The sequence below is a fragment of the Polistes dominula genome, unplaced genomic scaffold, assembly GCF_049000335.1.
Source record: "Polistes dominula isolate Pdom_NZ unplaced genomic scaffold, Pdom_raw_medaka contig_23, whole genome shotgun sequence".
Classification (NCBI taxonomy): Eukaryota; Metazoa; Arthropoda; class Insecta; order Hymenoptera; family Vespidae; genus Polistes; species Polistes dominula.
The window spans coordinates 1231572-1247137 of NW_028300963.1; the positions used below are offsets into that span (position 1 = coordinate 1231572).

A 15566-nucleotide genomic window follows, 5' to 3' on the forward strand; every position below is an offset into this window, starting at 1 on the left:
ATAATGATTACACTCTCGATGCATAAATAAAAGACAATTTATTTTAGTTAAAAAGCCGGTTCATTATGCAAATGAAGTGATTTACCGCGAGCAATACGGAATATTTGTACGCTCTCTTTCTGCATAAACGATTATACATACACATTCACATATATACACACACACACACACACAGTTATATTCATTAAATATATATATATATAATATATAATGTATATATTTAAATAACTTCGTGGAAAAACAGAATACGATATTTATTTACATATGACTGATTAAATAATTAATATATACATGTGTGTATAAAATAGTAGAACAACCATGACCTAGATGAATTATTTTTCGAATGATCACTCTAACGTATATTCATAGGTTTGTATTAGTGGTATGATTACAAGCTCATGCACAAATTCATCTGACGTGATGCTACTGATGATGATCCGAGATATCCACAAAAACGGTAGCAGGTGTCTTCTCGAGTTACCTAATACTGTTTCTCACTGGCGTATCAGAATTGAACCTATGGACGGTGGAGTGGTTTTGAGCATGAATGAGAGCCGAAATGGAGGATTAGATTACCATCTTCAATGACAAACACACCACATAGGTGTCTTCTCGGGTAAAGCCTACCAAAGCACTAGACGATCGTTTTAATAAAGGGATCTACATTCCGTTCTGTATATTCCAATCCTTGTTAAGGGAACTAAAGGGACGAATAGATATATATAAATAGAGTATATTCAATCATTTTCATCTTAATTACCAATATACATCCTTTAATTATAATTTCATTCGCGTTAATTATTTTTATTTCTTTTATCATTCGTAGAATATGCGTGTAATTTGTATGCAAAAAAAAAAAAAGAAAAAAAAGAAAACAATTTTTACATTATTGCGAGAACATTATTGTTTAAATATTCGTATGATTCATATATCCGTTAAAGAATGATACAATCAATAAAGAGAAAAATCAAATGTAATGTTTAACGTATAATATATTTATGTTTACGTTAACACGACAAGACAGACACGAAGCTCATTCGTATAATGCATTTCGCGTTAGTAATAATATCTGCACATATATGAGTAACATAATTATCATAGGCGAGGCAACGATGCTACACGACTTATATTATTAGTCTCACGAGTTTATTACGAAATTTAACGTTTCATCGTTCAGTCGGCTTTTTTTTTCATTTTATATATTTTTTGGATCATTCATTTCAATTTTGATGAAAGATTAAATTGAAAGTATCATATCTAAGTTATCGTACTAAGTACTTATTTCGCTTCTGGACCATATAATTGCAATACACACATATATGTATTATATGTATTATATTTATTATTATTATTTTATAGTATAAATATTATTATTATATTTTAGTATATTATTTTTTATTAATATATAATATATATTATAATATATTATACTATACTATACTATAGTAATTATATTATATAGTATATATACTCATAGATACGATATACTAACTATATAAATGTATTATATTTATTATTATTATTTTATAGTATAAATATTATTATTATATTTTAGTATAGTATAGTATAATATAATATATATTATAACATTATAATAATTTTATAGTTTATATTATAATATATTATACTATACTATACTAATTATATTATATAGTATATATATATATATATAGATAGATACGATATACTAACTAAAGTATACACGAAGATACAACGTGCTTGAGAATGTATACATATAAAGTACGTAGGTTTTATGTAACTTCAAGCGAAAACACGTGCGAGATCTACGGACGAGACGCTCACGCCTGTTTCGCATAACGATATATTATTTATATAAGCGACGGCGTCTCGACAAATCGCTACGCTTTACTATATTAACGTGAATATAGAGTAGACTAAGAACGTAACTAAGTATACGAAGGATAAGGATAGTAAGGGAGACTTTCAGTAAGAAGAAGAAAGAGAAGCTGAAGGAAAATAGGGGTAGGAGAGAGAGAGAGAGAGAGAGGGAAAGGGAACTCGCTAAGAAATTCTACTAAAATGTCTAACGACTACGTCATATCTTTACATTACTTTTATCATTATCTTTATCTTTTTTTTTTTTATTTCTCTATTTATTTTCCAGGTGTTATTAAGAAAGAATTTTATTTATGCACTGGTCTCATAATCATTTTTACATTATTTCAATCGTTAGTGATCGTTATTCTTAATATTTTGCACAACACGTCATGCAACTTTTGATAATCAATATTATATTTGTTACTTTTTTTTTTTTTTATTATATATATATATATATATAATATTATTTTCACGAATGGAAAATGAACGGGTTCGGGGATTTATTTATTCGAAATTTATTCATTCGTTGAATATATTTTGCCATATAATTTTCGTCTCCTACGGTTGATTATTATTTTATTTTATTTTTTTTTTTTGCATTTTTTTTCCTATTAAATGTTAGATATAATATTAGATCGTGTTAGCATTAAAATTTCATTTACGTAACATTATGAAACTTTAATATCACATTATTGTATATATATATATATTTATATTACATTATATTATATTATTTAATTAATAATTCATTCGTATTTATAGAATAATGTTTATAAAGTTCTTTTTTAATTTTTTTTTTTTTAACACAATGTTACAACATTACTGTTATATAATTAATTTTTTATTTGAAATTTCATTTGATTTTTATATTTGTCTTCATATATTAGATCTTATATCTAGAAATTGTATTCTTCAATGACATCGTTAATCCAATTTTTCAATCTATCGTCGCATTATTAACCTTGAAAAGTTATTTTTAATTTTATTATTATTATTATTATTATTATAATTATTATCACAAGACAAAGAAGAAGAAGAAGAAGAAGAAGAAGAAGAAGAGGAAGAAAAAGAAAAATGGAAAAAATTAATGATCAGTTCGCGTATCGAAAGATTAATGTTTCCTAAGTACACGTTGTATACTATAACTTTCACGTTATATAATTTTTCTTTTTTTTTTACTTTTTATCAAACGCGAATTATACATACATACACATAGAAAAGTTATAGACACAACGCAGGTAATAGAAAGTTAATGTCCAACATAAAAAGTAGAATATGATTGGAAAGTAAGTAAGTAAATAAGTCGATATAAATTGAGATTCAATTTTTGCGTACGCGTAAAATAAGGAACTTTGTAACAAGTAGGTAATATTCGTTGTTAGTACATTTATTGAAAGTACATATTTTAAACAAAACAAAGCAAAAAAAAAAAAGAAAAACAGAAGAAAAGAAATTTGATTCGTTGTAAGGAAAGTCATAGAGAGATAAATCATTCGCCTAAATTACGCGAGTCAATAATAGCGTTTGGTGTCGGTGTATGAGGGAGAGTTAGAAAGAGGGAGGAAAGGGTTGAGAGAGGGTCGGTTATAGAGAAACGGAACAAACCGTAAATAATTTCATTCACGATCAACGAGAAAAGAGATAGACAACAACAGTAACAAGAAAAATAAAGAAGAAAGATGAGGAGAGATAAAGTGGTAGGAGTTTGTAGATGCACGTTGCATTTACACATACATATATATATATATATATATATGCATCTGTACTCTACTATATTTCTACGTACACACAAATATATAAAGATTGAAAACACAGACGTTTAAGAGTATAGAAATAGTGAACAATGCGTGTATATACGAAGATACTTTTCAACTTCTTCCAAATGCATATATCGTTGGTATTATATCACATAAAGATACATACACATACACGCGTATATGTAAAAGATATATGTTTGTATGCATGCATGCATATAGTAATCGCGTATGTCTCGGGCGCCATAAAAATGCGCGAGTTGGAAATGAAGTAAGAGAAAGAACTGTGTCGTATTTTCAATGCACAATACACGATCGTTAGCCGAGCGGGACGTACGTAATACGTGCTTTGTCGTAGTAGTTGTGTATAGTTGAAATATCGAGGCATCACGGTCCCACGATCGGCCTGACATAAGTCGTGTTCCACAAAACTTGCCTTTTTATCTATAGTACAATATCTCAAGTAATTACACTTGAGTTACTATATTACTATTAGGAGAAATTTATTTCAATCGTTGACACTCTCCATTAAAAAAAAAAAAAAAAAAAAAAAAAAAATAGAATCTTCAACGATCTTAAGGAAAGAAAGATAGAAACAAATGTATGATATTTGGACTATTTTTTTTTTTTTCATTCATATATGAACAATCATAGAGAAATATTATTATATTATATTATAGTGTAGTATAATTAAATCAATTTATATTAGAGTAGTATAGGTATACTAATATTGAAGTATTCATAACGCTCTTTCATTAATATACTGTACTAATATTAAGATATATTTGAAATATTATATTATATTTTATACTCCTACCTATATATAATAATATTATTATTATTATTATTAATTATTATTAATTATTACTATAGATACAAGATCAATGATTGACATGGTGTATTGAAATATACACATAAAATATAACGCACTTTAAATTAATATACTATACTAATATTTGCACTATAAACTACCCTATTCTTATACACGTATATTTATATAATATAATAATAAGTAATAAGAAAAAGAAAAAAATTAAAGATCAACAAGAAAATCGTTCTACCATCTTTTATTTTCTACCCCTTGCTCTAAATCTTCTATACTATTGTTAATAAAAAAAATAAGGGTGTATAAACACTAAAGTAAGAAAACTATCTAATTTCATTTACAAACCTACGTATCCTAAACTATATATTAGACACACACACATACATACATGTCTTTCTATTATTTCCGAAGAAAATGTTTATATTTATGTTAAATCGGAAGGAGAAAAATCGGCTTGTAGAACTTGCTCCAGGCGTCGTCGATCAATTAAATCCCTAATAAACGGACTTCGTAACCAGATTTCACTTACGAGATAATGTGCATTACGGTGTAGCCCGGGATGCGTGAGACGAAGTTTCTTCCTCTCTCTCTCTCTCTATCAACCACCTACCCTCCCCTTCCTTCTCATTCTTCCCGTTCCACCCGTTCTTCCTTCGATTCCACTTTTCCACCCTTCTCTCTCTCTCTCTCTCTTTCCAATTCTCTAACACGTATGTTACACGTACGTGTATATTTATATACATATATATGTAAACACCTTCTCTCGTGTACACCCATACATATATATGCTACACGTACGTGTACGTGTATATGTAAACACCTTCTCTTGTATACACCCATACAACACGCACGTACGTATATAAATACGTAATACACACATACTTATATATATAGTTAGTATAGGTATAGGAAGCAAATCTCTCATGTATGTGGGGTGTCCCAGCCGGAAGCTCGCGGCCTCGGCACGGCGTAACGTTATTTTCTGATTTCCCATTCATGGGCTACCGTTTAGTTTCGATTTGCCGCTTCGTTACGACGCCCGGAGATTTACACGGTCAGATAGGATTGTTGCACGTATCTTCTCTCTCACTCACTCTCTCACTCACTCTCCCTATCTATCTCTTTCTCTTCTATTTTCTTTCATTCCTCTACCTTTCTCTCTTTCTCTCTCTCTCTTTCTTTCTTTTTCTCGTACAGTACCATCTATAACGTGCGAATACATCCTAAGGCGAACTTGGGAGGAACAAGTATATATTTTATATATATACAGGTGTGTACGTATGTACATATATATGTGTGTATATGTGTGCGTATACGTATCCGTCTTTATATAACCGTCTTTCGTCACCACGTACCCGCGATCTCTCGCGCTAGTGGATATCTCTGGCTGTAATAATTTTTTCTATTCTTTTTTTTTTCTTTTTTGATTTTTTATTTTTTCCTTTTTCTTCTTTCTTCTTTCTTCTTCTTCTTCTTTTTTTTTTTTATTCCACCGCCCAGTCTTTCCTGGAAGATAATGCTCGGCACGTACTTTGCATTTCAAATACGCCGGCGGGCCGTGCTCGATCGATCGCAAATCGTACGTACGTACGGTGCTGCGCCTCCGAAGGCGATGGCGATGCAACCAATGCAACCGATGCAACCTATGCAACCCGATGCGCATCTTCTCTAACGATTCTCTTACCGATTTGATTTGATTTCTCCTTTGCATCCCTTATTCTTATTCTTAATTCTTAGTTTTGATCATCCTTTATTACCCTTCCGTTTATATTATCTTATTTTTTTCTTTTTTTGAATTTTATTTCTTACTGCAGTACGAAGAGTATCTTTAATACGTTGAGCGCCATGTCAGCCATCGGTGGCTGACACTAGACTTTCCGCTTAGGCCGCGTCCGTCACATGTGACTGACACGTTCAATTATTTTTTCAATGCAAAGTAACGCCTGTGGCCTGACAGAAAATTCCCCTAAAAATTCGCATGGCGAACGCTCAACGTGTTAAGAAATAAGTTCTTATACACGTGAATATTATTTATATTTTTATTTTATACGATCACTTGAACAAAAATTTCGTGTTTTTTTTTTCTTCCTGTAATAACTCTCCACTGTCAAAAATCAAATTTCGACGTTCCCTATCGAATCGAAATAATAGAAAGAGAAGATAGGCGTAAAAAATCTACAAATAACGTGACAAGTGTTAGGATAAACGATATGCGAAAACGTTTATAGTAAAAACAAAAAAATCTGATGCGTTAGAAACGTAGATCGCTGCGAGACGTGCGGAAACGTTCGAATAAAAACTGAACGTTGAGAGTAAGAGAGATAAATAAATAGAAAAACTTGTGAGAGTGTGAGCAGATAAAGAGTGAGTGAGCAAGAGAGAGAAAGAGAGAGAGAGAGAGAGAGAGAGAAAAAAATAAAAATACAAAAAAGGAGTACCCAACTCCGAATGGGTGGGTTGAAAAGGACGAGTTCGGGTCGAGGTCGGTTGGATGAGAGAGTACGGTGGTGGTGGTGGTGGTGGTGGTGGTGGTGGTGGTGGTGTTGTAGGAGGAGGTTGGTAAAAAGGAAGAAAAAGCTTGGGGAGAAAGAATGAAAGAGAGAAAGAAAGCGAGAGGAAGAGAAAGAGAGAAAGAGAGATAGATGGATAGAAATAGAAAAAGAGAGCGTGCTGCACCGAACCCAGCGAGTAATAAGTTAGTAATAATATTTTCACAATATCTCTCTTGGATTGGATGTTATTTCATTATATTTTATTGCCTCTTACTATTACTCTTGCCGGTACGGCGGTGGTACTCTCACGTATACACGTGCAAACACACACCCACGTACACTCATATATATATACACAGAAATAGAGAGAGAGACATAGTCATACAAACTGACAGACGTATAGATATACACGCGAACATGAACACGTATACGTATAAACTATATAATATATATGAATATATATATTGTATCATCTATATATATATATATACACAGACACATAGTTACGTTATTACGTGCACACCATCTCATTCACGAAGCACCAGCTCAGATCAACGTCAACGTTGGTGTAGTGGCACACCGGCGTACCGGCCGCTCTGTTTTATTATCTCGAGCCTCTCCGCACCGGAATTCACTCGCGGAACTCATTATTGAGGGGTTTATTCTGCTGTAACCATCGTTACCTCCTCTCCCCCACCTCCCTACCTTCTCCTTTTCCCTATCTCTCCCTTCTCCTCATCTCCGTTTATCGTCGTTTCTATTTCTCTCTCTCTCTTTCTCTCTTTTTCTTTCGTATCCTCTCTTCTCTTTTCTTTTTCTAACGAAACTTTCTCAAACTGTAAAGCAATTCGTGAGAACTCTCTCATTCTCTTTTTTCTTTCTCTCTCAAATCATCCGTATAAAACATTCGATCGACAAAACGTATTGAAATATTTTCGTTGATTTTCTCATTCGCGATCTTTTTAGAAAAAAAAAAAAAAAAAATATATATATATATATAAATTATATTCTTCTTTATAATTGATTCATTTTAAATATAAGAAAAGAATAAAAGATTTTATTTTTTTATTTTTTTTTTTATAAATAATAGAATGAAATTAACAAATGTAATTTAACACGTTTCGTGTCAAGCACTTTTTACCTGACTTGTCATTCAAGCCATTTAATTTTGCTTGAACAAAATCAACCACATTATTACATGTAATTTATTAATTATTATAAATATATATAACAATTAAAACAAACTTATATGCTTTATTTTATATTATGCTTATAATATTTTATTAGAAATATTTTTGTATAGAATTAAATTTGTTATAAACATATATTTTCAGTAAAGCATTAAATAAATATGTCAAATGGTAAGTTTACCACCGGTGGTACACGTGGCATGAAACGTGTTAATAATAATATATATATATATATATATATATATATATATATATATATATATATATATATATATATATATATAAAATATTTTGAATGAATATGGTATAATGAAAATAAATATTTAATTATGTAATATTTTGTTTGTAGATTGAAAAAGGCACACGGAGGATCACCCCAAAAAGTGAAGAATGGATTTCAAGGAGTGCAACGTACCTTGTCAGAAAGAAGCGAGATTTCGAAGACGTACTAAAACATCTAACCTATAGGTGAGCAGTTAGAACATTGAAAAAAACAAGAAGAAATGAGAGAGAGAGAGAGAGAGAGAGAGAGAAAGAGAGATTGATAGATAGATAGATAGATAGAGAGAGAGAGAGAGTAGAAGAGCAACAGGGTGATATAGGAGTATGCAGGTTGCAATTTTCAACTGAAAGTTTTGCCTTGATTCCACCTATGAAGGTAACGAGCGGTCGGTAAACCCTCCTCCCCTTTCCCTCCTCCCACCCTCCTTTTACTTTTTCTCCTCCTAGCTAGCTAGTGCTTGAATCGTGCATCGATTTTCTCCTCCACTTAAGGAAACTCCATTTTCAAGGGACCCGAACGACCTTCTCCTTCTTTCCAATAGGGTGGGGGGAAAGGGTGGGGGATCTGTAAGAAGGCCCTTGGAAGTACTTACAATCTTTTAACATCGTTCATATCCACGTACGAGTTGAAGTTTAAAGGTTGCTTTCTTTTTATCTTTCTCACTCTCTCTCTCTCTCTCTCTCTCTCTCTCTCTCTCTCTCTCTCTCTCTCTCATTTTCTCATTTTTTCAAATTGATTTGAATTGATAAAAACAAAAAGATGTTACAAAATTGATCGGTTTTATTTTATAATCATTTTTGAATCAATAAAAGAAACAAATTAGAATATTGTTAGGACTGAAATGTTATTAATATAATAATAATAATAATAATAATAATATTAATAATAATAAAAAAACGAGATTGTTCTCTTGACGTTGTTGCGGCTTCGTTTGGTGTCGACAGAAATAGCGGATGTTGTCAGCGAAGAAATTACAAGTGCGAGACCTCTTTTACGAAGTATGTATTACATCAGAAACTATGTTCCCGATATTTTTACAAACATATACGTATACGTATAATTATACGAATATTATATATATATATATATGCATTTTATTTTTGTCATCGTGATCGTCGTCATCGTCGTTGTCATCAACGGATTCGTCAACGCTTTTCATTGCAAATGATCGATCGTTTAAACATTTCTTGAAAAATCCCTCATTTCCTTAAACAATAAATTTTAACCATAATCTAATACTTTAATGCGGTATAGTCTATTCAATTTGTTTGATAATAAAAAATACAAAAATATAAAGAACGATAATAAACACAAAGGGAAGGAGGGGTGGAATTGGTTGGCATTCCTTTGAGGTAGAAATGAAAAAAAAAAAAAAGAGATATTAAAATTTTCGCAATATATTTTATATTATTAAAATATACCAATGGAAAAAAGGGGAGTATATATATATATATATATATATAATATCAAGATAAAAAAAAAGGGAGAACAGGGGAAAAAACTAGGGGTGTAATAAAGTGATATAACATTTTCATTCGATGAACAAAATTCCGATCAAAATTTGTATCAATTTGGTGAGAATATTTGTCATAGTTACAATGTATATAATATTTGTAAAATATCTTAGTATAGTACATACATATATATATTATATTGAGTATGACGAATTTAAGTCAAATGAAGGAAGGTTTCTAAGAGCTAGGAAATGACGAAGCGTGCTAGAAAATGAAAGGAAAAGATATAGAGATAGAAATAAAGAAAGAAAAGAAAGAAAAAAAAAGATAGAATAACAGAGATAGGGAAGAATGTATTAATATAAACTTGGCGTGACTAATACAACAATTTATCCAGCAGCCAGCATTTAAATAGTTATGACCTAGGTCGTCCAACTACGACTACGACTACGACTACGACTACGACTACGACTACGACTACGGCGATGACGATTACGACGACTACCATCACATAAAAGAATGAGAAGAGTGAGATGGTTTCGTCACGCGTTAACTTACGCGAATTGAATTCGCCTCGGCGCTTTCGTGAATTAACTCCCACGTCGCGGCCTAAAGTTTCAACGATCTTTGTCCTAGTAGTCGTCGTCTCTACTTCCCTCCCCCTGACCTCCCTCCCTCCCTCCCTCCTTCCCGTTACCTTCAACTATATTCTCTCGTCTCTTAACCCTTTTCTTTTCTTTTCTTTTCTTTCTTTCTTTCTTTCTTTCTTTCTGCTTAATTTTACTTATACTCTCGTTGTTTCATTTAAATGTATTTTTGTAATCTTTTCTTCAATTCAAGTTGAATTTGTACGATAGAGAATATAAAATGCATGATTCATATCAATAACCTCGAAAAATAGGATTGACTTTATCGACGAAATAATATTCAAAATAAAATAATTGATGAATTTTGGATGAAACTATGGACAATAACAACTTCGACATACTTTTCGATACGACGTTAGTGCCCTATAGATTCTCAAAGCATATCAGTGGTTGTATACTCCAAAAAGAGGAGAAAGACAGTCGAGCCCCCAAACGATCGAACCTACTACCCCTTTCTATTTTGCATCGTATGAGAGGGTAGTTGCTGGAGGACATAACATAAGCGGGAGACGTAGACGTAACGTATGTATGCGTGCACGTAAATCGTAATACATATATGTTTTAAGTATATAGGGTGAACCATAGAAAATATCAGATACCCTCGTATAAAAGAAAATATTCATTTCAATTTTATTCCCTTTGTTTTTTTTCTTTTTTTTACTTGTCTTTTATTTATTTATTTATTTATTTATTTTGAAATAAATAATAAAATAATTACATTAGAATGAAAAAAAAATGATGAAATTAGAACGTTATAATGTTCAATTCGATTTATTAAGAATATTATTTACGCTACACACGTGCACGACTTTTGAAATGTCATATAAACAACATTCAATATAAGAATTTTGACAGAGGATAACGTGTGTCAGTTTGAAGGTGAATTTCGAAGAGGACGGTACTCCGAACCTATACACAGTGCTTTTAAACATCAATACACATTTATTTCGATTATTTAACAATTATTTAAGGTACATTCCAAACTTTGATATTCTTTACTTATATTTAGAATCGTTTTAACGTTATATATATAATTTTCATACAAATTTATTTATACAATATTATTCTTATTGTAATATTTAATTAAATATATTTTAATATAAATTATATTATTTAATTTACTATATAATTATTATATAATTATTATTTAATATAATATATTTATATATAATATAAATTGTAGGCACGTGTACACATACATACACCACACCAACACTAAAACTTTCCAAATCTCTTTCGTTTCATACAACGTTTTATACAAAATTTCATTGTTACCTGTGCTTACAACAAATTCTACTTAGAAATAGAAAAGCTATAAACGATGATGATTTTTTAAAATTACAAGATAATATAATAGTTGATAACACTTTATTCTTGCCACCGTGTATAAAGGTAGTGATGTGGTAAGTGGTGGGCGACAGCCCCTGCAACAAAACGTTCCGGCACTCTGGTCGTTCGTCCTCCCTTTGCTTCCCTTCGATACGCGCCCGTTCTCGACCCCTTTCGCTTGCGCTTAATTGTTATATTTATAAGGGGATGGACGCCGTCGGTGGAACCAGAGTACGAGCTGTGGAGATGGAGATGTAGGTGGAGGTGGTGCTGGAAGTACTGTTAGCTGCCACGGCCGTTGTGGCAAAGGCCATTTTTGTTTCTTTCTTTTTTACCGGACGAAACGGGAGATTCGTGATCACCCCTTTCGTTCTCCTCTCCCCCTTTCTCTCCCTCTCTCTCTCAGATCGATACTCCACGTGAACACACAAATTTCTCACTGACGGCCAATGTCAAAAAGCACCACTCCTCGGCATCATCTCGAACGCGTTTCTTAATACTCGTGTCTATAATAATACGATAAATTTCAACTGGAAGTAAAATGAAATCCTAGGAAAATTCTAATCCCAACTAAATCTCTCTCTCTCTCTCTCTCTTTTCTTTGAATTAGAATATTCAATTCGTTAATGCATTTTGATACGTAAATACCTTTGTACAATATCTAACGCACATAATCAGATTGTAAATAATGTAACGGTAAATGGGTATTATATAGTAACTATCAAAATGGATTAATAAAGCAACATGTATATTGAATTTGTCCGTTCGCTTTACAATCGATATTATATTCATAGCTTATGCATTATGGGATGCATATATATATATATATATATATATATATATATATATATATATATATGTATATATATATACCTTTTACGTACGTATATCTAGAGAAAACAGGAATCTCATTGGGTTGGAAGAATGGGGGATACTCTCGTTGTACGTATTACAGAAGCACGCTTACTCTGTACGATTCAAACAGAGACGGAAAAGGAGAAAGGCAGAGAGAGGGAAAATTTGGGGAGAGTCCGAAGTCGAAGGGGGTTGAAATCGTCGTTCCAGATCGACGAGAATAACCAGGATTGGGGAAGCAGGTGGGCGAACAAGCGAGCAAGCTCTCTCTTTCTCTCTCTCTCACTTTAGGAGGAAGAGACACGGGTTAGTGGTCGTGGCGAAGAGGAATGGAAGAGAAGGAGATGGAGAGAGAGAGAGAGAGAGGTGGATTCTGGTGGATGGGGTGTATATTGGACAACTAATTACCTAATCACTCATTATCTACCACAGAGCCAAGCCGGCAGGTTGGCGCGCTAGGTACGCCGGGAGGTTGCTAGCTTGTAGAATGGGTGGTTGCCCAGAGGGCCATTGCGATACGCGAAGCAGAATCATGCACGACCGTATATTATCGATGAGAGAGAGGAGGGAACGAGAGCGGTACGAGAGAGCTGCCGGAGGAACGAGGAGGAGAATGAAGAGCTGCAAGAGGAGGAGATGGAGAAATTGGAGGGGAGAGAGAGGTGGAGGCGGAGGCCAAGTCCCCCCCATACCACCCAACTCAACCCTCCTCCTCTTCCTCCTCTCTCTCTTTCTCTCTCTCTCTCTCTAGTCGATGTGCGTTCGAGCGAACGCTCACCCGGAACTAGTTCGAATGCTATGCTCCAATCGGAGCCAATAGCGAACCACGATCTCTCTAGACGGACGTCGTCGTCTCCTCCAACTGATCGAACAACGTTTCTCTCTTTTTATCTTTTATTTTTGTTATTGGTTGCTTCGTTCCTTTTCCTTTTTTTCTTTTTTTTTTTTTTTTGGTTTTGTTTTCTTATTTTTATCATAACTTCTTCCACGAGGAACTTTGATCCCAACAACCTCTCTTTTCGTGATTTTTACTTGCTATGGTTAAGGAGTACTTACTACGAACTTGCAATTAGTATGAGCTCATCTACGAATACATTAAATAATTTCAATCATTTTCATCTTGCTTTTTGTTTCAGCGGATTCTTTTTTGATTAAGTTAATAGATCTTTAGATAGATAAAAATGTTCTATGATAAATATCACAGATGAATAAACAACATGTAATAAGATTATTTTATTTTGATTAATAGTGTTAAATCATCAAGTCAAATTAAGAATTATTATTATTTTAATTTGAGGTCGTTGTCTTTTCCAGACGTTTGTTTTCACAAAGCCACCCTTTTTACCGTGCTAGATCTCGATCGGAAATAGAGCAGAATCGTTAGAAATACATCGAGACATTCCTAATACGAATCAAATTTATCCTCTCTCAAGTTATATTTGAAATTTTTGTAAGTCTAATAGGTATGTATGTAAGTAGATATCGTCGGACTTTTGAGATGATCACTCTCTCTCTCTCTCTCTCTCTCTCTCCTTCTCTCTCACACCTCTATAAGATTTATCAATATGATATTCACTCTTATATACTCTTTTCTATCTATCCACTTTGGTAACTTATCCATTTTCCAAGTATACATGTGTCTCCTCTGTGTTGATGTAGGTGTGTGTGTGTGTGTGTGTGTGTGTATGTTCAGAAAAATAGTAATCCGACCTTTTAATTTGAATCTTTCAGTCCATTTTAAGAATACTTGTGTCATACCTAAACAGTACTTCGAAAACTTATTTCTTTTTTACTTCAACTATCATCCTTGTTATTTTTACGTTAGTTAAATAGTATCTTGTTTCTTTTCAATATTCCTATCATAAGCAAGAGACGAAGAGAAAGAGAGAGAGAGAGAGTGAGAGGAGAGGGTTATATATATTTCTTCTTTGAATTTCATCTACTACTTGTTTAAACAAAAAAAAAACACTAGGAAAAAATAAAGATAAACGAGGCCACGAGACAACGATCATTTTATACTATTTCTTTCTTCCTTACTTTCTTCCTTTCTTTTAGAAAAGTGGGGATAGACTGGGAATTCAGATCGTTTGGAGCGGTTATTTAAAATTTATGAGAAGTCGGGAAAGAGAGAGAGAGAGAGAGAGGCTTAACGTCGATTCGGGTGCACGGTCATCGGTTAAATCTAATTTGATGCTTCGTTTATATTGTCGATGTAAGAATGAAACGTTTCAAGTATATTTTTCCTTTTTTTTTTTCTTAATAAATGAATGACCAATTATCATAAACACATTTATAAAATCATATTGTAATATTTAACAAAACTATTCTTTCTATTATATATTTTATAAATTCTCATCAACAAGATATGATATAAGATGTTGTATTAAGAACTGATCTTGCATTATTAAAATGGATAATCGTAATTAATCGAATTTTGTATGATTTTATTAATGTATTATCAACGATCGTAGATATTATTTGGATCTGATACTTGATTATTAAAGGATCGACTTTAAAATTGACAATAAATCCTTGGTTAGAAACAGACGATGGTGTGTATCGGCACGTAGTAGCCAAACGTTATGGGAGTTTAGATCAGTAGACCGAACTAACTGTAATCAGAGTTGCACGTTCCGGCATGTTTGTCGGATAGGTGGGAATCCTTGGTGTTTGAGAGGGTCGTAGTAGGTGGTCGTGTCATGGAGGCACCTCGAGGATCGTCCTGCCCGGACGCGTTAGCACCGTACGTAGTACACGCGCGTATATACGTTGCCACGGTTGCTGCTTGCAAGCGCCAACGCTCTTGCCCATTCTCTCTCTCTCTCTCTCTCTCTCTCACTCACTCACTCACTCTCTCGACTGTTCCCGGTCCGATACTCCTGCTGGATGGACCTTAA

General features: G+C 32.8%; 1 protein-coding gene across 1 annotated transcript in view; it reads left to right on the forward strand.

The window, feature by feature from the left end:
• Positions 1 to 15566, forward strand: part of LOC107065297 (protein bric-a-brac 1) — a 315949-nt gene that overhangs the window by 64725 nt on the left and 235658 nt on the right. Inside the window, exon 3 of the mRNA XM_089172673.1 lies at positions 8451 to 8569. The gene's annotated coding sequence lies outside the window, so the exon portion shown is untranslated. The remainder of the gene's footprint in view (positions 1 to 8450; positions 8570 to 15566) is intronic.